The sequence below is a fragment of the Pteropus medius genome, unplaced genomic scaffold (assembly GCF_902729225.1).
Source record: "Pteropus medius unplaced genomic scaffold, Ma_sr-lr_union100, whole genome shotgun sequence".
NCBI classification, from domain to species: Eukaryota; Metazoa; Chordata; class Mammalia; order Chiroptera; family Pteropodidae; genus Pteropus; species Pteropus medius.
The window spans coordinates 12417187-12445157 of record NW_024349796.1 but is presented as its reverse complement, the minus strand read 5'-3'; the positions used below and the strand labels follow the sequence as shown (position 1 = coordinate 12445157).

General features: G+C 37.2%; 1 protein-coding gene across 15 annotated transcripts in view; it reads left to right on the top strand.

Moving 5' to 3' along the window:
* Positions 1–27971, top strand: part of ESRRG (estrogen related receptor gamma) — a 519096-nt gene that overhangs the window by 322707 nt on the left and 168418 nt on the right. The window contains exon 1 of one of the 15 annotated variants that reach the window (XM_039883366.1): positions 10463–10482. The exons of the other annotated variants lie outside the window; for them this stretch is intronic. The gene's annotated coding sequence lies outside the window, so the exon portion shown is untranslated. Of the gene's footprint in view, positions 1–10462; positions 10483–27971 lie in introns of those variants that run through there. 15 annotated transcript variants of the gene reach the window in all.

Genomic DNA, 27971 nt, shown 5'->3' with positions numbered 1-27971 from the left:
GCCCTTCGCAATTCGGGGCTAGAATAATGTTATTTGCATGGTTAGCGTAAAGTCAGCACTTAACTGACAAATCAGTCCATTAAGTAACATGAGATTTTCACACATTATAAATATTTAAGGGGAGAAAAAAACTAAAGAAGAACCAGTAGTGACTTTTTAAATTTCCCCTTGAATAGACAGTGTTGAGACTGTGAATTTGTTTCGTGTATCATGTCTAGAAAATATAGAAAAGTACTTTTGTTCTTACATGCAGTTTAATTCATATTTATGAATATCTTTATGCACATGGATCTCTATATATTTGCATTCTAAAGGTGGGGGAGAAACGAGTGGAGGGGGGAAGTAAATTAGGCATTCTTGTATAAATGAGTGGGTCATAAACTTAATTTCAATTCACTGTTAAGATAAAATATTAGTACATCATAGGAGCTGTCGCTGGTCCATCTTTCTGTTGAGTCAGTTATATTGCCTTGCGTTCACATTACAGTAATACCAACTGTTATAATTCCGAAAAGAGTGCTCTTGGCAAACATTTCTCTCCACAGATTTTAAAGAAGATTTAAAACTCTAGAAGATGAGGTAGTGCATTATAGGTAGATGTCCACTAGCTGTCCTTAGTGACTGCATATTGCATTGCTTTGTAATTAAGTAAGAGATGAAAGTGACTTGCAGTCCGAGTGGCTGCTTGCGTGTGTATGAGTGTGAGTGTGTGTATACACGTATGCATGCTCAAACACATACACACTCACATACACACTCACACAGGGCATGTTAGCCAAGACATGGACTTAGGCGGAGCCGAAAGATCAGAAGGCTGTGCTTGCACCAGTTTGAAATAGTCGAAGAAACAACCTTCAATTGTGTGGAAATAAAAATGAAAAATAAACAAAGGTAGGACTGCCCACTCAAGTATAGTTTGAAGGTTCGTGGGCCTGGGGCTGGAGCATTGGAGAGTTTTAAATGTCTTCTTCACGTCAGGGAGAACACATTATCTAAACTCACCCAGATTCTGAACTTTCTCTCTTCAATAAATAAACAAAACAAACTTTAAAAATCCCCTAGAGGCTTCTTTTTAAAGTAGTTTCCTTGAATTTAACTTCTTATAGCTAATTTGAATAATTAGTTTAGATAAGCCTCTTAAAGCAGATGCATTTAAATGAAATCAGGGCACATGTCTTTTTGGCTTTGGCGCAAGATTCAAACTAGCTTTCTTTGCTTTTTGGCTCAATTAAAAGTCATCTTTAAAAAAAATACAGATTTATTGTCTGCATGCATTTCTGATGGTTACGTGGTTCACTGGACAGACAGAAAGATCTAATGCTAAGCAACACATCTGCCTCTCTGTCTCAATTAATAAACCACAGAATTTATACATGCTATTAATATTCATAGTAATTGTACTGGGTTAAACCCCATCACGTGTGTGTATACATAGAAATGAAACCAGTTATGCGGTTTCAGAGGAAAATATTGGACAATTTCCGCTTCGGAGGCTGTTAAAAAAGGTTCGTACAATTTATAGACCACTATTAGGAGATTCTAAAATGTTAACCTATAACTATGTATTTTTTTTTATTTTAGGAAATGTGCCAGCACATTAAAGAACATAATACTTGAAAGCTTGTTTCACATTTAATAGCAGTAATAACTGATAGCATAAATAGATGAAAATAATATATCTGCTCATTTTGACATATGTGTCAGTCTAATCATTCTAAATGAGTGTGCTCATCACATGAATCCCTTTCAACCTCTGATTAAAATGTAACATTGACTACAGGATTAGAGAGCGGACTTAATTTTACTGACTGTTTTAACAGTTGTCACAGCTGTTGGAAGAAGGAAAGGCCATTGAAACACTCCAAAACAGGCAAGGCGAGGAGAGAGCAGTTCAGTAAATTTCAGCTTGATCACTGAAATCCAGGCATTGACAACTAAACAAATTTGGGTTTTAAGATTCCTGTCTGGAGCTATGCAAGTTTTATTTTGTACGGTCCCCTCTTTCTGTTTTGAGATTTTGAATTTTTCCTCTGCCTCATCTCTCCTTGTTACAAGCTAAAGTAAATTGTAACATAACTATTCAAGAGTAATACTATAATGTGGACATATATGGGATAAAAATAGGCAGGAGGGAAAAACGTATACAGTAACAACAACAGCAAGCCTAAATCAGAGGGAATGCAATTTTTTTTTTTTAAAAGATAGGAGCTTGCCTAAGCCACTTTAGATGTGATATTATTGAGAACTATGAAGAGACACTTTAAATTTATTTTTCTAAGAAAGAATATTCAAACTCCAGCCTTGGAACTCGTATTACTTTTCTTCCTGTTTCTTCTCTATAAATCTGTTAAAAACACCTGCAGCCTTAAAGGTAGGTGGTGTAGGTGGGGTTTTCAGACGATTTCTTTGTAAATTGCTGGGAGTGACAACTAGCTGCACTTAGTGGGTGAGTGTTCTTGGGCTATAGAGTCTCGTAATCTTGCCCATCGCCTCAGTAACGCGAACAGATTAATTCTGTTTTTCCAAAAATTACATAACCATTGTACACATCCCCAAATTACATGTAGTCGAAATAGCTAGACAGTAAGTATTATGTAACATACGATTTCCTCCTTGGAGTAAGCAGGAAAAGTATTCCCGAGTTCAGGGAATCAAGGTTGAATGGGAGTGGTGAGTAAATGATGGGCACCCCACGTTTCACCAGCCCTTTGTGTCAGTGTATTTATGTATCTCTGTGCACATTTGGTGGTAAGTTTAGAAATCCTCCTTTTACAGAGAGGGCTGGAAAACAGCTTTTCACTCCCTGGGCAGAGGCAAGGTTGATGGTGTTGGTTGGTTCTTACAGTGACGGTTTCTCATCTTAATGTGTTTATGGCACTGCTGCTTTATTTACTGAGTCTAGCGTGTTGCAGCGGTAATTAACCCATGTTATTAGCAAAGCCCTTGTGGGTATCCATTAATTCTCTTGCATGGATGATCATTTTTCCAGTGTTTTCTCCCCAAGAAGGTATCATTGTTCTTTTTCTTTTTTAATTCTAAATTGATGGCCTTTGATATATTTCTTTGATTTAATCTGACCTGTAATATATATGTGCCATCTTATAAAGAATGGCATGGTAATTCAGCTTCAAAAAAATGCTAATAAAAGCCAGAAAAATATATATTTTTTTGTTCTTTTCAAAGTAAAAAAAAAAAAAAAGAATAAATTAAGGTTTAAAAGGAAAATAATGCAAGAAATCAGTTTTAATGACAAATTTTCTAGATCTTAGAATTTATGATAATTTGAGATCCTTTAATCAGATTTGTACTTAGTTAATAATACTTTAGGCATTTTTGTAAAATATTGAGCCGCAGAAAAATACTTGTGCTTCCCGTGCTGGAAAAAGATAAGGACCATCTCATTAGCCGGGCCATACTTTTGCAATTAATTTTAGGTACATGGTGCCATTTGTCAAAAAGGGCAGGTAACTTCTCTATGATCTATTTAACCAGACTTTCACAAGACCTCTCTCCTGCCAGAACTACAGACAAAGAAGAGACAGCTCTTGTGGAAGGTAGGCATAATGCCCAATGGCAAGTCCGTATCACTTGTGACAAATTCCTCAACATTTGTTTTAGGCTGGTGACTGAACAGAATATTTCTTTGTGTTACTTCTAAAGTACTGTCAGCAGTGAAGGTTTTGTTTATGTTATTTCATAAAATAAATTAAAATCCGGACTTTGGGCTGATACTTTGTCATATAAGTGGCAATTAATAGCAATGGTTTCTATTAAGCCAGTTAATTAGTATCAAATAAACTTCTTAGAATCACCTATCAAGGATTTAGGAATAAAAGATGAGCGTTTACGATACCTCAGGAGAACTTTAAAGTCATGCAGCAGATAAGCTTTACTCTGAATTTTGCTTCATACCGAATTCATGGAAGAGAGACAATACAGTGTTGATCTGTTATAAGTGCATATGAGCTCTGGCCAGAGCCAGCTCTCTGGAGAGAATCTTTGATTACACTGGCCCAGTTTGTTCAGTTTTTATCTCTTTTACATCCACTGGCCTTGTATTAAATTGTCATTGTCCTAAAGCACAGGAGATAGAAATGAATTGCAGTCCTCCCCATTCTCTGACAGTGAAATATTTAGGTTCTCTTTCTCCAATCATATTTACGAGTGTATTTGATAGTGCAGGGGTGACACCGAGCATCTCTGCCGCCTGACGCTCTTCTTACTGCTTTTGGTATGTTTTGCCATTGATTAGTATTTTCATAGCCATGTGTATATGGATATACATGGTGTATACTATTATAAATAGACACCCATAAGGTTCTTTAAAATCCACTTCAGCTGACTGAACACACGCACGTGCGCTTGAGTGTGTAGTATGCGTGTGAAATACGCATAGAGATGGGAAGAGGTATATATACGTAGAATATAGATATGCTGCTGAGTGTTCCTCTATGTTTATATAATAACGTGGATTTCAAGTATTTTGCTAATCAGTTAGTCACCAGTTAAATTTTCCAAGCATGATTTTAACCTGGAATTAGCATTTCAGGTATTTATCAGGTCTGATTTTAAACTCAGTCAGCATTTCAGGTATCTGTCTGGTCTGATTTTAAACTGTTATGTAGAAGGTAGGTGAACCCAATAAGTAAATTTGTTTCCGATTTTATAAATTTTTAATTCGTATCATTCCTAAATTTAACATCTAGTAATCATAAATAATTTGTAAAATAGGAGATAAGCTAATATTAAATGCATAATTTGATGCTTAAGGCCCATATCCAATAAATAGTTTTGAATTAGCTCTTGGCTACATTCTTTTCTTCTACCGTTGGGCCTGACAAATATATCTTAATATAAACATGACAGCTTTCAGATAAATGCAAAATATTATTTTAATTTATCTGCTCTATATAAATATGTCATTGGCTTTTTTTTTTTTTTTTTTGGCTAAACGCAAATATAGAAAATCAATACATATTCTAGTTGCATGAAGTACATAGTAGATTTGGGAATTTTTGATTTTTTTTCCTAAAGGTAATTTTAGAAGTCTGTGATTTGCTTAGTAAATCTGAACGAGTGCCGAGAGAAAACTGATCCAAATGCTCTTTCTGTTCTAGTCCTTGTTCTAATTCGTATTCTTATTTAAATTCCTAGATTCACTTTCTACCTTTATTTGTTTGGATAACACTTTACCAGATTTAATGTTTGCGTTTAAAAAGAAATCCTGCTGTTTTTTTCCTGCCAACCCATCAAATCTAAATTAGCCCCTTTATTATCTAAGGTTGATAAGTGACAGTCTTCTGCCTTGTGAGGGATGTACCTGGCATCTTTTTTCTTATTTCAAGTTCATTTTAGACTTATACTTTCTAAGGTCTAGGGAACCCCAGCTAATAAAAACAATTTTCATTCAGAGTTTTAGCAAACACAGCTTTCCTCTCTACTTTTTCTTGACAGGAGTGCCAGCTGTTCCTTTTTCTCTGATTTGGACAGTATTTCTGAGTATTTTCCAAATGTATTTTCTAGTCAATTATACAAAACCATCGGATTGAGAAGATTTAGATGTGTGTGTGTGTGTGTGGTGTGTGTGTGTATACATTCATTCATCCTCTTTGTAATTAAAAAAAACATTTTTACGTGTTTAGAGGAAACTTGCTTTTATGTTTTGATTTCTTAAAATGTTATGCCATTTTAATTTTTGGTGATGCATGTATATTTGGAAGATAACTCACTAAGGCAAAACAATAAAAGAAAAGGTATACTTTATATAAATTGGCTTCTTACTGGTCAATTAAAGTCCATTTCCACATGCTGGCGTAGAACTATGAGTGCATTCGAATATAGATATACAGCACCCAACACTAGCCATTAGAAATATAACCTATAACTACATACAGAATTCTTTCATACAATATAATAAATGAAAACACTGGCTTTTAGCATTTAAAATCTATTAAATACTTATTTAAGGTGTTAAACTCATGGAGAGCCTGCCTACCTAAGATTAGATTACATTGTAAAATAAATAAATAAATAAATAAACCTTAAAAGTAAATTTATACTTTAATTATAAAAGGCAGTCTTTGTCATATGCATTCCTCTGTGCCTTCTCCTATTGCTTTGAGTGAAACAAAATTGCATATATACTTTTCATCATTTTGATTGGAAGTACATATTATGTGTAATACGCTTTGGCAGCACTTACGTAGCCAAAGAAAACAAATTAATATTGGGCATACTGAGGGCTGTCAGGCGTATCACAGACATGTCAATTTGACTTTGCTTCATCATACACCTTCTCCGCAAACAGTTGGTTAAGATGGTACTAAATAAAGAGGAAGCTACCAATAAATTCTCGTATTATATCAGAGATTGATGGGTACTGGAAGCGTAATGGAAACCAGCATGCTTGCTGGCTTCTCTTTAAAATTCTGTGGAAGTATAGATAGCATATATAGTAATGAGTTGGTTATTTTTTTTTTTTTAAAGAAAGTATAACTTAAGCTTGTTCAAATCTTTCTACTATGTTGAAAGTAATAATGGGATTTATTTTTAAAAAGTCTGCAGTGGCAAACCTCAGTAGTGTTATCTATGAAGTAAATGAAGACTTTAAGACGTGGGTATCAGAAGGAGCATTGTCAATCCACTTTTAACAAGGGACATCTCTTTTGTTGTACGTGAAATACATTTTCTGAGAAAGAAAATAATCCTGTGCTTTTTTTGTGTGTGTGGCTTATTCGGTATGCGAGAAAAAAAAAAGAAAAAAGAAATTTAAACATGTAAATCAAGAACTTATGCATAGAAAATAGGCAGAAGCACAGAACATTCTTTTTCCACCTTCATGATCAGAATGGTGCCTTTGTACCCGATAATTCCTTTTTCATCTATTCTAGGGAGATTTGACTCATCCGTAATGGCTTTTGAGAATTTAAACAAAGGACTCATTAAATAAATATATTTACTTTCCTTTTTATACTCACAATGTGAGTTAGAATGTTTTAAAAGGTATACTTTTCAGTTAATATGTTGTTACATTTTCTATTTATAATAATTTATTTTGCTTTGAAAAGAAGGCCTAAAATTACATTGAGTTAGCAAAAATAATGGGTTATAAGAAAAATTATATAGACTGGGGTACCCATTTAAGAGAAAAAATTCACACATGAGGTGGTTTAATCGGTTGTCCTTCAACCTCCATAATTCCAAATTATCATAGTACTTCAACGTCTCCAAAAATGTACAGTGGCCATGTTGAATTGTATTCATCTTTCTATAGTTGAAAGAATATTCTGAAAAGGCTTTCTTCTCAGCCATCAATCTATTAAAACGGATCAGATATTTTGAAGAAGAATATTACACTTGTGATCAAAGGGAGAGATTTATACATACAGTCAATAAGAATCATATCTTTTTCCTATGAGAAGGTGACTGTATACAGTTGGCGCTGGGTCCTATGAAGTGACAGAAGCATCCCTTTTATCCGTAGACTTACATAGGGCCCGCCTCATCAGTCACGGAATCCTAGTGTGACTATGGAAGAGCAACCATCAGCTGAATTGTACTGGACTGCACACTTGGCTAATGCATCTTATTGCTCTGCACATCTAAGGGAAGTCTTTCTCTGTTCCTGGGGCCTCGGCAGAGTCCAGAGTTGGGCTCAGCTGGGAACACGTGGCTGCCATTTCCCGTCCTCTCCTAGCCGTTTGGGAAAGGGAGGTGAGGGACAGATGGACAGCTTATGCACAGAAGCCCAAGCAGAGGTCCTTTCCCGAGGCTCAGGACTTGGTCATTCAGTTGCTCAAGTAAATTTCAGATCCGTCTTATGTGCTAGAAGTGCCATTGTTGTCTTTCATGTTCCAAAGAGCAACCCGCAGGTGATGAGGTCCGTCTCTCAATTTGTGTGGACCATGAACCAGTGTGAGCATTTTTAAATAGAGAGAAGTGGAGAGCAGGTCATCTCCGTCCATTCGCCTGGCCAACAATTCCTTTTTCTTACCCTCATAGGGGACTGTCCAGTTGATTAGGTCTGAAGAATGAGAAAAATAATGCGGTTAAACAACTCAAGTTGTATTTATTTTTTATTTATTTTTTAAATTTCCTTATAGTGAACAAAACTTTAATGTCTAGAGCATTTATGAGGGTTTTAATGACAGGAAAATCTGTCCTGAGGATGTGGTCACACTATGTGACAGCCTCGCTCTCTATGTTGTCTTCAGTTGACCGGGTAAGTTCAGTGAAGTTCAGTGATGCTGTTGTCTTACTTGGCTTACATGGTAGAACCTCTGTGCCTCCACATGGAGGTCATTGAAATATGGGGGAAATGCCCGCTCAGTTCCAAAAAAAAAACTTTCCTGAACCCCCTCAATCCCAGCAGCATTTTCTTTTAAAATTTCTGTTCTACTCATCTGTTTTGCTAGGGTATCATTTACTTCGGTAAAAGTAAGTGCATGATATTCACCCCCGTTTGCATGTATAGTGCATTTTATCCCCCTCCCTCATGAATTCCAAAGAGATTGCCTTCAACTTTCCATATTTATTTTTCTTTTGTTTCTGTTTGTTATGCATTCTAGTCCAGTGCTTTTATAGTGTTTTCTTGATTGTTGTCAGTTTGGGGTACTCATTGCTGACATTTTTGTTAAGCTAATGTCACAGCAGAAAAACCTTTGGCGGACTGGAATCCAGCTACAGTGTGTGGAAGATCCAACTTACATTTGATTGCGTGTAAATACAGTTAGTTAGCTGAGGGTTGATCAGATAGCTTGGCAGAAAGAGAGAGGAGCAGTACAAACTGTTTTCAGTAACTGTGCTGTTCATACACCTGATAAGATTGAGAGAGCTTTTCGAAATGCTGATAGGCTTTGAATAAGAAAAGAATAATCACTTCTCTTGGCACCAGCTTATCAGGAATGAAGTAAAATGCCAACACTTTTACATTAGCAAAAGTAAATGTTTTAGACACCGTGCCTTTTTTCATTCAAGTTAAATAGTAGGGGTGCTTTTGAGTGCGCTGTAATGAATAGAAGGATTTATTACCTTGACTAAATTACAGGTGAATATGTTGATAAAAGAACCTTTAGCGTCAACAGCAGCTTCTTTGATAAGCAGGTGCATCTATGCTGTACATTCTCTGGAGAAATTAAGTATTCCTTTTTCCACTCCAATTCTATTAAACATCGTTTCTGATGTTAGAAGATGCAGTTATGTCCTATGTCAGTTGGGTCTCCTTGTTTTCCAGCAGTGGGGTGACAGGCACTTGTCAGACTTATAAATGTTGGGGTGCTGTCATTAAGTAAGTCGGTGCATCTGTAAGTTTATATCCTCTGTGCTGAACCAGCAGACTCCTGTACAGGAAATAGTATTGTTTCTCAGGAATTGAATGAGATTCGTTACGCATTTAAGGATCCTTTAATGAGAAGGGAAACGTATTTGTCCGTGTAACAGTCCATTTTTGAAGCACCGCCCCTTAAAAAAGAGAGATGTTGATTTTGCTCTTCAGTGTAAAACCATTAACTTTCGCAGCGCTACCATTTTCTCCTCTTTGTAATTCGATGCCAAATAATTTGGAGTATTCAGATTTGATAAATGACAGTGCAGGAGCAGATTGATTGATTTTGGATTACTATTGATTACTCTCAATGAGATCACTGTGACACACTCGAATCAATAGTATTCGATGAAGCAAGGCACCAGCGTTCTATACATTCAGCAGCATGGGGAATTCAGAAACGGAATGTTCGCCAGCTGATAAATTGACAAAGCATTCAGCTTTAAATAGCCCTTTGTTCAGCACTAGTTCCTTAAAATATATTTCATTGGAAAGTTTGCTGTTTTTGCAACTCTGGGCCTTTCTGTGGAAGAAAGGTCATCAGTTTAAGGTTTATTAATTTTTAACTAAAAACAACTGGGCTCCATTTAGGTGTAAAATAATTTAAGAACTTACTGCTGCGGGCAACCTTCCTGCTTTTGAGCTGTTGCTCCAAGGTTTCATTCTTTTGCGAAGATGTCAATTGTCAACTTAAAAAACGCATCACTCGGTTTAAAATTCAAACGGAAATAAAAATTCCTGCCCGAGGAAAGCATTATAGTCAAAATAAGGCGGCCTTGACTTTCTTCAGAAGTGGGCGTGCTTGGCGGCGGTGCTGGCAGCGCGTAGGCAGGCAGGTAGAGCGCCCTGCTCAGCACACAGCTGCTTTTCGCCTTCTTATTTGAGGGTATTCATCATGTCTCCAATACTCCATGCAAAACACTAAATATCATTTGATCTAAAAGCCGCGACTACTGCTGATACACTGAAATCTTTCCATCCTGAGCAAACTTACAGTCATTGGGGGGAATAGAAGCGCCCGTGTTTCAAGTCCTTTAACGAAGGACCTCAAGGGTAAGAGGTTTTTTTTTTTTTCTTTTTATCAGATCTCATTCTTGTGCAGTCCTGGCACTTGGAAGCGTTTGCTCTTATTTGGGATTGCCAAGTTGCTTCTCAGAAAGGTGAGGATTCTAGTAAACACTCCCTTGATTGGATACGTGAATGTTGTCATGGGAAAAACTTGATTTCCGATGAAATTTTGACTACGAGGCCCGGATACCGAAAATCTTAACAGGTACAAGTCTTGAAATAGACGTAGGCAAAGTCTCTCATTTTGATAGCAATAGAAAAGAACAAAACAAAACTAGAGATGGCTTTCTGAGGGAAAATAGGTAGGAAAGTCAAGTGTGGAATCGTGACATTCTCTGACAAAACTCGAGGCTTTTTTGCATGAAAGTGAGGTGATAAGATTCTAATTATATTAGGTTGGACCCCATGAAAATGCCGTTTCTGTGGGTCAAAAAGTGGCCCAAAATCAGCGATTTCATGTGATTCAACATAATAATTAAATTTATTCCTATACTATTCACATTCCATAAACAAATTGAAAGCGACAACTGTTTTTTTTTTTTTTTTTTATGATGGGCTGCGTGAGGTGGTTATGGGAGACATGGATCCTCTGTACACTTATGCCAAGTACATTATGGTATCGTTTTTGTAACAACTGTTTTTTTCTTTGCCATCATTAGAGAGTTCCCAAGCACACAGTATTATGCACACGGACAAGGGACCACATTCAAGTCCTAACCCTCCAGAAAGAGCACAGTGCTAAGGGGAAAGAGTTGGGAAGCAAATCGGGGAAAACATGCCGAGCGCTGAGATGCTGCATCTGCACTGTCGTTCGCTAACAGAACCGTAATGTGCTAGTTAGCGCTTTCCCCCCACCCCCCGAGAGATTAAGCCTGTGCTCCATTAAATCTCTCACCCTTGCGGGGTAGGCAGGTGCTGAATGCCCCAAGTTGGCAGGGGAGCCCTGATGCTTTATGGGCGATCTCAGGTAGGAAAGGTGCTTCGGGAGACGTAATAAAATGACTCCAGAGCTTCCACTCACAGGTGCAGCCCACAGTGGAGCTGTGTCCTGCTGGCCAATAGCAGCTCTCGGTGCCCACCTGAGGGCAGGTCCGGCTCCCAGAGAGGAAGGGGATTGGCTCTGCTTTTAGGTGTGAGGGAGGGGCTACAGTGTCACCGCTGGAAATGTCAGCACAAAGTGCATCTTGACTTGGGGTCACATCAGGACTGGGTATGTTGTTCTCGCTCTGGGTAAGTGCACGACGGCTTCCGTCTTGTTTCTGAGAGGAGGGTGGACATCCTTTCCTGGGACTTGGATGGAGCGAAAGCCTCCAACTGGTCCCACTGCCAGAGTTTTTTCCCTGAGTGGTGCGTTTCCATCCTGTCTGTGGCACTGAATTTGATTTGTCGCTGGTGCTAAGATCAAAAAAGAAGTCATTCCTTTTGATGTTTGCTATTAGACACATGCAGTGCAGGGATGGGGGCAGAGGGAGTGTCGTCTTCACATATAAGTTACTGTCCTGGTCACACAGTGGCCCCTGATGGCAGAATATATATTTTGTATCTCGGTTCATTATGGATATACAATTCTAGGAAAGACGTGAGCTCTAAGTATTTTAAATTAACAGTAAGGTTTGTTTCAGGTACAGATTCTTTTGGTAAGGAACCAGAGCGACTGGCATGTACACCTGATTAAAATGACTTTTCTTTTTTGTTAACTGTAATGGCATTAATTTTACCAAAAAACACAAAAGACTGAGGGATATAACTAAGCCAACGGGGTTCAGTCTTTCTTTGAAAAAAGAACACTTGATTGCATTTATTCTTGGGTGGCCAACTTGGGACATCGGAGCCTTCTCTGCAGATGAGAGGGAAGACCCGTGGGTCTGCTTCTCCTGGACGCTGGACCCCGGTCCGGCTTCGTTTCTAGCTCTGTCCAGTAGCTTTTGTCCAGCATCTCAGCTACTGGGATTCCTCGGGGCAGCGTGAGCCCCAGCCCATCAGCAGGCTGGTAGTCAGCAGCAGGTGTGAACAACATAAAACAGGATTAACACTGAACCGAAGTGTGTACTAAAAACAGAACCCGTGCCTGCTTTTGAAAGAATGGCAGCACTGGAAGAGAGAAGCCACCCTAGTCCTGTGTACCCCTTGTTGGCTAAACAGTGTTCAGTGGACTATGCAAATGGCTCTGTTCAAGGTGCGGACAAAGCATACGAGGGATCGCGCCCTCGTTCTGTCTCTCTCCTTTTTAAGTGATAAACTCAAAACTTACTTAGAAAACTCCCCTCAGACTTTCAGCAGGGGGAACACAGAGCAGAGCAAAAGTGGTTGCAGTGACTCTCGAAGCAGAATATACAGGGGAATGTTGCAAAAATACTTACAGGCTAAAAGCCATATCTCCCACTCTAAAAAAATATTATTGGTTGGTTGATTCTAGGATATTTTTGTGTTATTATGTGACTTAATTTCTATTTCACCCGGGCAAGTGTTCCACAGATTAGTAAAATAAGTAATTTCTTAGAGATTATGGTCTTCCTTTTTTTTTTCTATCAGTGCTACCTGCACAGGAAATAAAGCCAGCAAAAAAAAAAACAAAAAAGAAAAGAAAAAAATTATAATTATTATAGAGGACTACATGGATTTAACAGATTGGGCACTGCATTGAATTTATGGCATTTGAGTCACTTTATCAATATTATATTTAGGAAAGAGAAAGGTGACATTTAAAAATATGTTTCTCTTTAAATTATACTAATTCTAGTATGTACTATATGTCAGATTGAATTTTGGATATCTATGTTTTCTTTGTTAGGTTTAGACTAACTTGTATTTGAAACTTTAAGATTTGTTCACATTCAGACGGGGCTATAAAATTGTGTATAATTTTAAAATTAATTAAAGAAATCATATTTTATACAGACACAGACATATACATATATCTACACACAAACACAGACACACACAAATTAACTTCTTTAAACCCATGTGAAGCAAATATGTTTTGTTTTGCATTCATATGTAATGGCATTACATTGAATTTTCATATTCCAAAAATATGTTCAATATAGATATTTTTATAAGATAGATTTGTTTGAGAATACCATAGAGATTTTACTAAGAGAATAATATTGAAATGTCAAAAATCAAAATCTTATCATTCACTTTCAATAGCATCTTATGACAAACATTAACTTTATTATCCTTTATCCAGGGCTTAAAATTACCTACCCATTTCTTCACTTTCTGCTTATACTTACTGTTTTTTTTATTTTTTAATGGCTTTTTTTTTTTTTTTTTAGCTGGCGCTTTGCTACTACTTTTATTTTAGAATATTGTCTGGCAGTTTAATTTTGGCATTCTTGACATACATTGAATACACCAAGAATATCTAAATTATTATGACATTGAAATTCTAAAAATTATATTTTAATCTTTAAATGTTTATTACCATTTGCCTTATAGTATGTTTCTAAGAAATATGTCTCTATCCTTCTGTTTAGTATTATTAAGTACTTTCACTATGTACATTAATTAGGTTGTGGGTGAATAGCTTAATGATAGTTAATGAAATCAAGTTTAGAAGATATTAGTTTAAAATCAATTTTTGAAGTGTATTTTTTATAACCACCTCTCTGGTGTCAAATTGATTGCTTATAGTAACTTCTCGTGTTGCATCAAAAAAGATTACATGCATTCCTTTGCAATTTTTTAAATCATTAAAGTAATCAATTTAGTGCATTAAACTGCATTTTCCTGGTCATTCATTCAAAAACACTTGACTGTGCGTAGGCACTGTCCTGGGCACTAAGATTCTGAAATAAATGATAAAATTATAAAATGATCTTGAGTGCATTAAAAACACACATGTGCTTGCACGCACGCACACACACACACACACACACACACACTTAAAAACAGGACTTTTTCTGTCTATGCCTCCAACTTAGACTTGGATAAGTCTTCAGAAAATTATTTCCGGAAGTTAGGTAGCAGCAGTTTTACATAAAGCTTGAGTAATGAAGTTTCCATCCTGATTTTTTGGTTTGGGCTGTTTAGAGCTGATGTGAAGTTGGCATCATAAAACCAGCTAGGAACTGCACACTTGGGCCCTGAATATTCAGGAGTGTGACTGGGGGCCTTGGAGCTGTTGGGCCTGGTCAGGCGTGAGCTCCCTCAGCTAAAACGCCAGACAAGACTTCCTCATGAAGCCTTTCAAGATTTGACCACCAAAGTTGCCATTATATCTGAAAATGCTCTAAATTTTTTGGACATGGTTTGTTTTTTAGACTGGAAAAGAAAGGAAGTGGGGAGGGGAAACAGTTTAAAAGATCTTGTAAGAAACAGAATCTACCAGATCATGGGAAAAGCAAAGGGATTTATTCGAACTCTAGATGATTTCTTGTGGTTTGACTTTGAGGAGAAAGGTCTGGCATTATAAATTATATCCATCAAAGTAAATGACTATGAGAAGGGAATAAGGTAGTTTTTATAAGGAAACCTTGCCCTTAATCTTGAGATAATCTTCCAGCCACTGTCTTTGTCCGGCATTCCTGTAAAACTACCCACTAGACTTCCCGAAAGTATGAGATTTCAACTGGCCCAGGGACTGGAAGCTGGACTTCAGTGTGGTCCTCTGCCTCTTTATAGGATCTCTTCGGAGGATGCGTTTTATTACAGTGTTTTATTTACTTATTTATTTCGAAGATACAGACTGACTTGCTTTAGGTCATTACAATGATCGTCTTATGCATTTTTAGATGTGTATAATTAGATGCTTAGTGAAGTTAGGTAATAAGATTTATATTGGCACCAGTTAAGTTTATAGAAGGATTAAAATCTTGGTGGCATGGTACCATGGCCAACCGAAATGTGCCGGAAATATCTCAGGAGAATATCTGTCAAGTATTTATGCTCAATTAAAATCCATACTACACGTTACAAGGTGATTGTCTCATGATAGGTTGGCATTGTGATGTTGCAAAGCTCCTGTTTGACGTGATATGCAGTGCAGTTTTGTCGTTGTCGTTCTGGACTATAGAATTACAGACTTTGGAAGGGAAGTGAGAAATATGAGATAAAAAACTGTCTCAACTTGGGTACAGTTAATATCTTCTGTAACACCAGAAAACTATAAAAATATAGTCTTTTTAATCCCCTCCCCTCAATAGATGCAGTGGGCAGCTGACCTTTATATAAGAGCTGAGTCACCTCAACTATGTTTTCCCTTCATGTGTGTTGTTGGCAAAATATTTGTGAAAATATATTTTTTTCCCCATCATCCTCCTGAATTTTCTGGTATCACTCCCCTTGAATCTTCTTCTCTTCACTTTTTATTAAGCTGAGATGGAATTTTAAAATAGATACGTCTTCTTTATGCATAGTGCCACAATGCTTTGGGAAAGCTTGGCCGTAGTCTTAACAAAAAAACAAAACCAAAACCAAAAAAATTCCCAAACTCTAATAAAGCAACAGCCTCCAATCTTGGGGTTTGCCGGGGGTCTGCTCATTGGTGATTTCTCTAGTACTGGATGTGAAGGATTTGTCCCCTTCCGCCCCACCCCCGGAGTCCACAGTGCTCCGTGTAGGATGACGATAACGTACCTGGAAGGAAACGTCGGTCCCCGCAGCATCAGACGTCCCTGCAGCATCGGACGGGGCGCCGTGCCATCTGCCCCACCTGCTGCATCCAGGAGCCCATCTGGTGACTGCAGTCGCTCATCGCAGGCCTCTTCTGAGGAGCGGTCGGGCAGAGAAGCAGGCGGTGTGAATTATTTAGGTAGCTCCTACAAATAAATAGAGGGAAAGGAGAAGAGGAAGCGGGTCTCCGCCCTGGGGCCTCGGATGCTCTGATGCTCGAAAGCATTTGGTTTGCATGTAGATATAGATGTATAGATCATTGTGCAGATTACAAACCAATGAGTTTTATCTTGATTTAGATAGCACTCGGCTTGTTTTGCACTTAAAATATCGCCAGCTTCAGGTAGGGAACCTTAGGGACTTTCAGCATAAATGAAACTAATGAAATGTAATATATTTAGACTGATTTAGCAGAAATAAAACAACTGCGTGTCCTTTCTGAAATAAACGGTTGTGTGTGTGTGTGTGTGTGTGTGTGTGTGTGTGTGGACAACACATTTGACTTTTTTTGTGAATTGTAATTTATATATATTGTGTCCTTTTTTCCTACTTGATAGAAAAAAAATTAGAAAAAAATATTCTGTGTTGATTTTGTTTGTGTATGTTGCCCATCAAAAATATCTTAGTTAGCTACTGTGCACAAAACACTGTTACTGGATTTAGAGTACGCACTAATATATACTAAATATGAAATGAAAGACTTCAATCCTAGAAATCTCTGTTTGACTTTGCATGTTTTGGATATAGATAAACCACATAGAAAGGCACTAATACTCTAGAAATTGCCTGATGAACTCATATGAAATACTTAAAGAAATGGTGAATTGGAGTCATTTATATTGAAATGGACTCTATTGAAATAAGGAAAGTTTAACAAAATGATTTTAAAAGGTTTATTGGTATCATTTTGTAGCTAACAAGATAGGTTTACAAGGCATTAATTGTCATTGAAGTCTAGGAAGATCTAGTTTGTATAAAAATGATTCTAAATTTAAAATGAAGGTTTTAGAACCATGAATGGAATTGGTAGTATCCAGACTTAACACAAAACAAACTGTATTTTTTTTTTTCTCAGAATCATTCAGAAGATAATATAATTTTGGGGTGGGGATAGGGGCTTAATTTATGATTCATTATATATTTGTTTTTACTTGATAGAGTAATACGGATAGATGAATGATGTTATATGTTATCTCTAGTCTGTTTATGTTTTAACTGATAAGCCTATGATAGAGCCATGAAAAGAGAATATATTTTTGAATATTTGTGTTCCAGAATAGACTGGATTCTTTAGGGTGTGTTTACTCCATCCCACTTGACTCGATTCGGTTGCAAAATAAATTTAATGGATCTGTTTTTATGAGCCAGTAAAGCTCCAGCCTCCACTTAAATAAGCAGCACCTACGTGGAGCAAAATATGCATGAAACTGAATCACATTCTAGTTCAAAATACAACCGCTTCCTATTTGTTCAAATAAAATACTTTTTATTTCAAGGAAATTTCTTTATAACCAGCTTCTTTCCGAAAAGTATTTGAGATGATTCCTTTTTATCTGCATTTGAAACCATGTTCCAGTGCCAAATAAAATGAGATATTTGTCTTAAGGCAAAGAACTTCATAAAATTTAAGGGCATGAAAATGTAAAATTCAAGAGCGGCAGGCAACATCTCCTTCATCCCCTCATTCCACCCTTCTTCCATCCATCCCACATTTCCTCCTTCGATGTCCCAGGCCCCTCTCTCCCTCGCCCCACACTGAACGACACCCTCACCTCCCCCAGAGGTTATATTTTTCCAGAATTTTTAACAAGGACTTTCACTTACTCTTCTTAAATTTTCTTTTCCTGGAAAACAGTCTCTTCTTCCTAGATCCACTTGGATACCATTTGCTGCCGATTGAATGACTACTCTTGACAGGCCAAAAAAGGACACTGTCAGCAGCGACATGAATTAATTAGAAGTACCATGTAGCTGTTAGTGGTCATGGTTAACTGCAAGAACAGAAATTCTCTCGCTGTTTAATTGGCAACTTCGGGGAACACGTAGAGATGGTTTGAGGCTTTGTAAGTGCACAAAGTCATGTTATAGAAGAAGTATAAGCACATCTATAGAAGAACGCTTAAGCTTCTTACATATTGCTTAAAATTGCTTTTATTCACCACGATGTGCTCATTTTTTAAATTTATTTTTTATTTAGGACTCAGGAGTCCTCCTGAGTGTTGTTTTATCTCCTTTTGAGTTCTGATGTTAGGGTTTTATGAGGTCTCTGATCTAATCTGGACAGGGCCAGCTTTATGTTCTCTCTGAATAATTCACATGCATATGATTTCATCCAACCGTGTGCTCGCGTCATCTTTGCCTGGAGTATGTAATCACTTACTTTAGCCGAAGATTATGCTAAAAAAATATATTTGTTTTGACAGAAGGCTTTTAGAGTTTGGTTATTTCCATAAAATGACAACAGAAACTTACTAAATTAACATACACCTGCACATATACCTGCTGTAAATCTTTTACATTTTACATTCATCGTCTCTCATAAGACTAGAAAATCCATAATCTGGATGTTAGTTTTATTTTTATTTGATTGGCGTTTTCATCGAAAGCGTTATTTAAAGACATGAACATTAACTTTTAAAGAAAGCTAGGTGCCCACATATTTGTCAGGAATTTTCAAAGAGAAATTTCATAATTTGTCAAGGAAATTCCCAGAAGGAAATTAGTTAGTGTTACGACTTGCTTTTTAAGAATGCTGACTTTATAATTATGTAGTCAGTTGGTAAGTCTAATGATTTAATTAGAACCAAAAAATTTATTGAATGTTAATAAAAGCCATTATATAACACATTCCATATTTCAAAAGTAAATCCCCATTTAGTGGTTCTTCCTGAAATTTGCCATTGACGGTTTAGTCAGATCGGCTATATTTATGGAAGGTTAGCTGCTTTAAATACTGCTCTCTAATAGCAGTTATGGTGTTATTAATTATATGGGATAAGTAGCAAATAGTAACATTCATGTTGCTTCTTAATAGCCTCCCATAAAGAACTTCATTACCCCATTCATAGGGAAGAAGAGGGAGGGAATAATACACCACGGGTATTTTATGGCCCATAACTGGGGAGGAAAGGTGACCATTTGGGTTTTCCCCAAAGCAAGCCTAATAAGTAGAGTGGTATTTACTTAGGCACTGAAGACAGTCGACATGGCTTGGTCATCTTTCGTTTCGGAGTGTCACAACTGGCCCAGACGTGATGCCAGATTTCTTTATTTACTTAGAAGGTATAGATTCAAACTTGGTTGTCTTTGATGGCAAGAGAAGACAGGTTGGCTGATGAGTGCAAACAGAAGGAGCAGCATCTGTGCATGCAGAGGGATGAGGAGGCTTCTGGGCCCTTTCTGCTCCCATCTCCTATCAAAATCTGGCAGAACGTCCTGCTGTTAGTCTCGGGATCGTAGTTTGAGGGTCGTAGTGGATGCAGGTTTTAAAAATAATACACTTTATTTTGGGATAGAAGATACTATAGTATAGGTTATGGGCTTGGGAGACAGAGGCCTGTATGCTGTTACTTAGAGTACGTTAAGTTGAATATTCTAATAAAATACCATGCAAAAACTGCTTGGTGAGAGTGGGCACACAATAAATACTTTACGCCCCCTTCTACTTTGCTCTTAATAATGGGGTTGTTGGTGGCACTCGAAAAAGTACAAAACTGAGATTTCACTTCTCAAAGCCAAATTGGCTTCTTACCTCAACCGACAAATTCTGAAGTCGAAATGAGTCATAATAAGGATTAGTCAGGGAAGCTTGAATTGGACCTATTTCTCCTGCATGTGTGACTCCTTATCAGCCTCCTGCTACTTATAATTGCCGGATCCGCTTTCTGAAATTAGCAAAGGGAAAAGCGAAGTAAAGGCAGAAGCCTCGACCCCCGCACTTTTCTTCACTGCCTGGGTCGTTAGCGGATGGCTAGGACTATACAAATGTAATATTTAATTATTACTATTGGAAGAAATGTAGGAATAAAACTATGAAGGGGAAGGTAGAGATTCTAGCAGATGACTACGAGGTTAAAGATATTTGAAGAGGTTCTCATTTTTTTTTTAACTTTAAAATTTTTTTCAATTATAATTGATGTTCAGTCTTGCCGTGACTTCTTTATGTCGTTAGCTATAGCTTCTGTTCAGCTAGTCTGCAGATGGTTCTCAGGGGTGGTGCTTCTGTAGCCTTGAAGAGGTTCTCTTGTCTTCAGCTTCTCTTATCTCTTAAAGAGCATCGGTATAGCCTGTCTTTGATACTATTCTAGTAAACACTGCAATCTGGCTTCTGAAATTCGAAGCCCCTATAAGCCTTGTTACCAAGAGTATGAGTGCCCAGCTCCTGTCTTTAAGAGTGTGAGTGAATGAGTGTGTGCGTGTGTGCATGCGTGTGTGTGTGTGTGTGTGTGAGAGAGAGAGAGAGAGAGAGAGAGAGAGGGAGGTGGTCCTCAATCTATTCCAGGTGAGTTTCCTGAAGGAAGGGTTAAATCAACTGGTTGAGCAGATTTTACTCTCCTGTGGTGATATTTTATTTATATGGTAAAATGCTTGGGAAGTGATTAATTTGTCAGGGGAACATCTTGTTATTGTAAATTTGCTGCACATGTAATAAAATGGCCATGCCATAAATGGAGAAAGGAAGATTTTTAAGAACTGAAATTGCCAGAGGGTCTTCTATATTTCCATCAGTTTATTTTCACTCAGATTTCTCCCTTTAAAAACAACAGCTTCAAAAGACTCCTGGCTTGCTGTTAAGAGAGGCCTCTGAGCTCTTGAGTTTAAAAAAAGGGGGAGGGGGCGGGGGAAGGAGTGTCATGGAAGAAGCAGAGACGGGATGGTAGTGTTGGTGCCTCGTTTTCTCTCCCTGGACCGACGATGACTGATACATCCATTAAATTTCAGCCCAGGCTGATTGACTGAGTGGTCTTATATAAATTAAAAAATACAGGTCATATACCTTTTCTGATAGACTGTAAATGAGAAACAGGAGTTCCTTTAAGCCTCAAAAGAGGAAATCCATCGACGAGGTTTCGAGTCCATAAGGTGCTACAGCGTCAACTGTTCTTGCTGTGTCTGTACCGTAAATTTTAGTTAATACACAAATATTACACTAGCCTTTTAGTTAATACAAATATTACACTAGCCTTCCCTCCACTTGCTCCAGAGAGAAGTCATTCGTAAATGAACTCACGTGATGTAGAAGAGTTTCTAGCTTTTGTTGCAGTTTGAACTTGTGCTTTCCAGATCTGAAAGGAAACAGAAATCATTCCTTGCACCGTTTTTTTTTTTTTTGTTTTTTTTTTTAGTGTAACAAGTGACAATGGCATTAGTTAAGGAGCAGTGACTTTTATTCACACTCATTCTCTCGGCTCCATGTCCATTTGTCCATTGGAATGAGCCACTTATCATGCCTCCAGGTTTCTCCTCTTTCAACATCAAGAGTTATGAAAGGAAAAGACCATTTTTCCCTGGCCCTCCATGACAGGCAGACTGAAGATTGTGGTCATTTGGATTAAGAACATATCCATCACCAGCAGCCAGCAGGTTATTATTATGTCGCCTTTGAATATATGAATTTCATACACTGCATGTTGGAAGTCTAAGAATGCCAACTTTTTAGATAAATAATTATCCCATTGGTGATGTACGGCACACTGTTGCCACATTTTCTCACTTTTACTGCATTCTGCCCTTATCACCCACGACATAAATCTTTTGCTTTCATATTTAGTAAAACTACTCGACTAACAACCCCCTATGCTCAGTATAGTCAACTGATCACACACCATCATTTGACTCTCATTATTTGTTTTCTTGCGACAGATATTTTAGTAGATCATCTAGTTTAAATTTGACAGCGTATTTGATACATCCATGCAGGTAAGTAAGCAGATGACCTCATTTATGTGATGGCTGTGACCTCAGTATGCAGGCCTCAGCTTCGTGAGCGTCCATGGATAGAAAGATGGATGAATGAACAAAATTCCCAGCATCAGTCAGTGTTCTTATCTGAGCCCGCTAATCTGTCAGCTGAATTTTAGAGAGTGGAGAGAAATATGTACATGTGGAAGAAGGCTAGGACAGAGGTGCCCATTTCTCAAGAGATTCATTTTTTCTAAGCCTCGATTCACTGAGTCACCGAATCTTTGATTCCTTAGGCATGGGACAGAGGCTTCACTCTACGTCTCGTGTAGAGGTTTCTGGGGTGATGAAACCGAACCCCTTTCTCTGTTTCCCATTTCTTTCTCCGATCTTCCTCCTTCCAGTTTCTTTCTCACCATAAACCTTAGTTTCTTTATCTGTAAAGCTCAAGCCTATACACTCACCATCACTTAAACTATGAAATTTGTGTTTCCCAGGAAACATATGTGCTTAGAGTTTGCATGATGACGTGTGTGCTCCACGAGGTCTGTCCACACGGTCTTGTCTTGTTCTCCTGTAGTTGGTGGCTAAGATGGTTGAATGCAGCTAAGTGGTTTTGGAAGTGATCGCGTGTGGAAGTTAGCTACTTTCCCTAACCCCAGACCCGTTTAAATGAATCGTTATCCACATGGCATCTGGTGGAGGGCTCTAACTTTATTAGTTTCCTGCGTAACTTTCACACCACCTTAATGCGCAGCATGGATACTTGACCTTCTCTGAAACTCACCACATTTCCTTTGGAAAAGGCCTTGTTGTTCTTCATGGGCAGAACTATCCCTTGTATATAGTAGATACTCACTAAAGGTTTATGAATCGATTCATTTAAAGCTCTGATACAAACAAGTGGCATAACCTCTTAATCTCAGGTACTGAGAAGTTGAGGAGATTGTTTTGTGTGCTATTGTGAGCTCTCGTTGCGGAAAATCAGGACAAGTCAGAATGCATATCAAAGTGTTTAAACAAACATCAATCATAACAGATCTCAAAAACCAAGTGGGAGAGTTGGTTATTTCAGATAAGCATGGATTTATATTTCAAAAGTAGGTACAGATTTACTTTCATATTGGATGATTTCAAATTTTACAAATCACATTTTGTCCTACAAATTTATCGTAATGTTTTACATCTGCATAACTCGTTACGCTTTTCAAAGGTTTTCATGCCTTTTCTTTTGAGTCCCAGCATTCTGTGCATAAGATAGTATTAGCATTAATTAGTGCTCCCATTTCAGTTGTTAGAGCCACAGTGAATTAATTAATATGTATTAATTATGCATACTGATATAGTTAATTAATGACAGCGACTAATTGGCCAGGAAGTTCTACCTGACATCTAGCTCCAGTTTTCCATGCGGTGAAATAAGTCAGTTTCCCCTTATTGGAAAGCTATACTCCTGTACCAATCAAATAATAATCATCCTTTAAGCCTTCTCCTTTCTGTGATACAAGTAATCTGGTATTTTCTAAGTTGCTCAGTAATTTCGACTATTCAACAATATTCTTTGTTCTTGGTCATTTAAGGACTAAGCTACTTTTTAAAAATCTTTTTGTTTTTGTCACATTTTTGTTTTCATGGGTTCGAATAGTCATCACAGATACATCATAGCACTTCAAGTATACAGTTGTTTAGGAAAATTAAAGCACTGAACAATAAAATAGAAGATTGAAAAGTCAGTAGTTATAACTACAGTTGACATATTTCATTGGCTATTACAAAGTATTGTTAATATAAATTTGTGGCACAGCATTTTGTAGTTCAGTGTACAGGATTTAGACATAGAAAGTTCAAGTTCTGGCTTTATCACAGTCCTGTTTTCTCTCCTACACAGATAAAACTTTTCTCACAGGGTTGTCTTGAGAACCAGTGTGTGACTATAACTTCTTTTCCAATAAAAAGAAAAAAAAAATTTTCAGATACCTTCTTGGGACATATGAAGTCATAGCAATATTTTTTAAGAACAGTATCTTGAGAATTCATCCTCTCTGAGAAGTGGTAGAATAGAGGACCATTTATGCCATCATCTTCATGACCTCGACTAACTCTTACTAGAGTCAGAGTTTGAGTATTTAAAGTAATGTCAGACTGCTATAAGCCAGACACGAAACCTTGTGTAATAATCAGGTTGACGACAACATTAGTAAAAAATCACGATGCCTTCAGTTGACATAAGGCCTTGCAGTTCATTGCTTTATTCATTCAAGAAACCTCTATGAAGTGACACATTTATTAAGTAGCTATCTGAGTTCAGCATTGTACAAACTTCCGAGGATACAGCATCCAGTTGATACAGCCCATGTCTTCAAGGCAAATTTCAATTGAAAAAAACTTTTTATTTTGAGATAATCGTAGACTCAAAGTGCAGTTTTATGAAATAATACCAAGAAATCCTGTGCCTTTTATCCAGTTTCTTACATAATTGTAGTACAACAACATCACAGCCAGGAAGTTGGTATTGACACAATCCATAGATTTTATTCATATCTCACAAGTTTTACACGCATGTGTGTGTGTGTTAGTTTTATGCAATTTTATTATATATGTAGATTCCTGTGACTACAACCATAGTCAAAATGAGAATGGTTCAACCACAAGGTGTTAATTTGTTTTTTATTTAATACTTTATAAAACATGATTTTTTGTCAAGGAAATTTTAGCTTGACTGACTCATATATTATTTATGTACCACTAGGGGTGCAAAAACCTCTTTTAATGATGTCTGGAGTATTTATCTTCTCATTTTTATTTTCATTCCTTTTGCCACGATCTTAATTCAAGTCTTCATCATTTGTCTGGATGGATACAATAGCTGTCTAGCTGGACTTTAAACACTGTGACTTCAGAGATTTAGTCTATTTGTCTTATTAGGTTATATTCCTAAAACTTAATAGGGGTGAATAAATGAATATATGGACATCACTGCAACCAAAACTGTATTTAATAAAAACACAGATTGGGTTAGTTCTCTTTTCTCCATAGAAATCGTGAGTAGCTTGCCATCACTTACAAAATGACATTTACATACCATAGACCTTCCATAATCTGGCCTCAACCTACAGTCAGAACCCAGAGCAGATTCCACATCCCCTCTAGTTCTTCAGAACCACCCCTCCTTCATCCTCTGAGCCCACCCCGCATTCTCCCCCTCTGGGCCATCCTCCCGTGTCTTAAAATGGTCTTTTTCCTTCTTGCTCACAGATATCCTTCTGAATTCAGTGCCAATAATTTTTATTTGTTTTCCCCACAACTCACTATGTGATATACTTCCCATTTAACAGATTCAGAAGCAGAGGTTTGTAGATGATATGTCAGGGCCCACGGTTAGTAAACGGCAGTGTTGCTGAACCGAGAGCCAGAGCGAAGGGGAATGAAGTCCGGTTGGCTTTCTTTCCTTCCAAACCATGCACATGAATACGTAGAAGAATTTCGTGTTTGTAGGGACAAGTATCTTATACATTTTTAGAGACAGTACAGAAATGTGTTTGTCCGTCAGATCAGTAGACTTATTCACTGTGGCTCTGGCTTCACTTTCATCCTTTGCTTCTTTAATAGGTTGGAAAAAGATCGGGCCTAAGGGATGGAAACCAGAATTTGGACTAGGCTCTGCTTCTAGTTCTGGGTGTCCTTGAATAGGTCGTCTGCCTCACTTCCCTGATCCTCTATGTCTTTGTGTGTAAAATGAAAAGTAGAACTAGTTGTTGATGCAATACATTCTAGATCTGGGCTTCAAAGACCTGGTACAGGGCATAGGAATCAGTAGAAACTTCTGAGCCTACACGGTTCTTATAGTTACCTTATTGTTCAGAGTTTTCTTTTTTATATCAATTGTATTGAGATAAAATCGACATACAACAAAACGCATATTTTCAGTGCACAGTTGGATGACTTTTGACAAATGTGGTCCATACGGCGCACACAAACTCCAGTTGCCTTACGCCTCCTTCCCGGCCATCTACCGCCCTTGCTCCAGAGAACCGCTGCGACTTCTGTCTCTGCAGAGTTTTGCCTGCTCTAGAACGTCACATGAACAGAATCTTAAGGCTGTGTGCTCTTTCGTATCTCCCTTAGTTTTCTTCCCCAGGGTGTCTTTGATATTCAGACGTGTTGATGCATTTATCACAATTCATTTCTTTTTTATTGTTGACTAGGATTCCATTGTGTGTGTGTGTGTGTGTGTGTGTCTATGCATATATGTGTGTACCTATCACAATTTGTTTATCTGATTGTTTAGCTTAGGGCTATTATGAATTCAGCTGTGTTGCACATTTGAGTATAGTTCTTTTTGTGTGTATGTATGGTTTTATTTTAGTAAATATCTAGGACCGAATTGTTGTAATATGACCAGTGTCTGCTTACCTTTATAAGACACTTCCAAACATTTTTTTCCAAAAGGTACAATTTTATTTTATTATTATTTTATTACAATTTTATTTTATTATTATTATTAAAATTATTATATAATTTTCAGGAGTACATTATAATTTGACATCAATATATTCTATTGTGTGATTACCACCCAGAGTCCAGTTTCCTTCAGCTACCATATATTTGAACCCTTTTACCTACTTTGCCCTCCTCCAACCCCCTATATTTGATCCCCTTTACAAAAGGGTACCATTTTATATCCTTCTAGCAATGTATATCAATTACGGTTGCTCCATATCCTTACCAGCATTTGGTGTTGTCAGTTTTGTGAATTTTAGCCATTCTTAGGAGTGTAAAGAAAACAATTTTTGAAAAAAAAATTTACAGCTATAATCAATACTCTAAAAATCATGTAATATAAATTGCTATATATAACTTAGAGATATCATAATTAGCATATATCTTAGGTAATATTGAACATTTTAACACCATTATCTTATATTTTATCATCTTTATACACTTTAATTACTTGTATTTGTTTTTAATGCCCACTGATGTTTTTATAGGTGATGTATATATAATATGTTCGTGGATATGGATAATCATATTTATTATAGTCTCAAGTTTTCTTGTTTGCAACAATGTTGTGAATAGTTTATAGTTTTTCATAATCTCCCATATCTCCTAAAAATTAGGCTTTTATTGTTGTTAATAGTTGAAAATATCTTTATAACTAGTTAACCAGAAGAGTCCATCAGTAAAATGAGAGATTTTTTTTTTCCTCAGAGTATACCTTTATAACAAATTTAGGATTTTTTTAAATTGGGTAATGAGATGATACTGCCAGTTAAGTGATGGAGTTTACGTGTTAAAAGTTTTCTCTACAAACAGTGTATTTATGGGTGATAATCATGCCTATAATGAAAATAAATATTTTGATCATAGCCTTTCCAATTTTTTACTGAAAGTGAGGGATTGATCTCATGTCACCCAGCTAGCGTTCTATGCTACTGACTTGGAGGACAAAAGGATGATCCTTCTAATATTCATAGAAGAATTAGGTAGTGAGCCAGGTGACTAAACGGGAAATCAAAACTTCTCATCCAGCATTCAAACATCATTTCCTCCTTTTGCAATATATGTCTGCGGATCTTTATTTACTGTTGCCTTTAGAGATAGCAAACAGAGTTAGAAAGCAATGAAATGCATTTAACACCAAATCTTGACTGAGTATCATTTAATCGTTCTCTGATGCAAAAAGCACTTTATAATTTTGCAGCTTCACGACCTCACGATTGTGAGTGCCAGGCATTCTACTGGCTAAGAGTAGAAATGATCGGGAATCTGAAGTACATGCTAATGGCACCTCGGATTGAGAGAGCTGAATGTGTGTTTACCCCCATATATCCCTTTATTTTAAATTATATGTGATTTTTTTTCCATTTCCATTTCTCCTAGATTTCCCCCTGCCTTCTCTTACTCTCTCTGAATATACACATCAGTCTCTTGAGTTTCCTTAACAAAAATACAATTTCAGGCTTTCTCTACGTGAAAACCATGACAAAGTGATTTTATAGCCAGTTCTGAAAGTGACTAAACTTGACAACAATTGTATTTTATGACAACCTCTGCTTTCATGTCC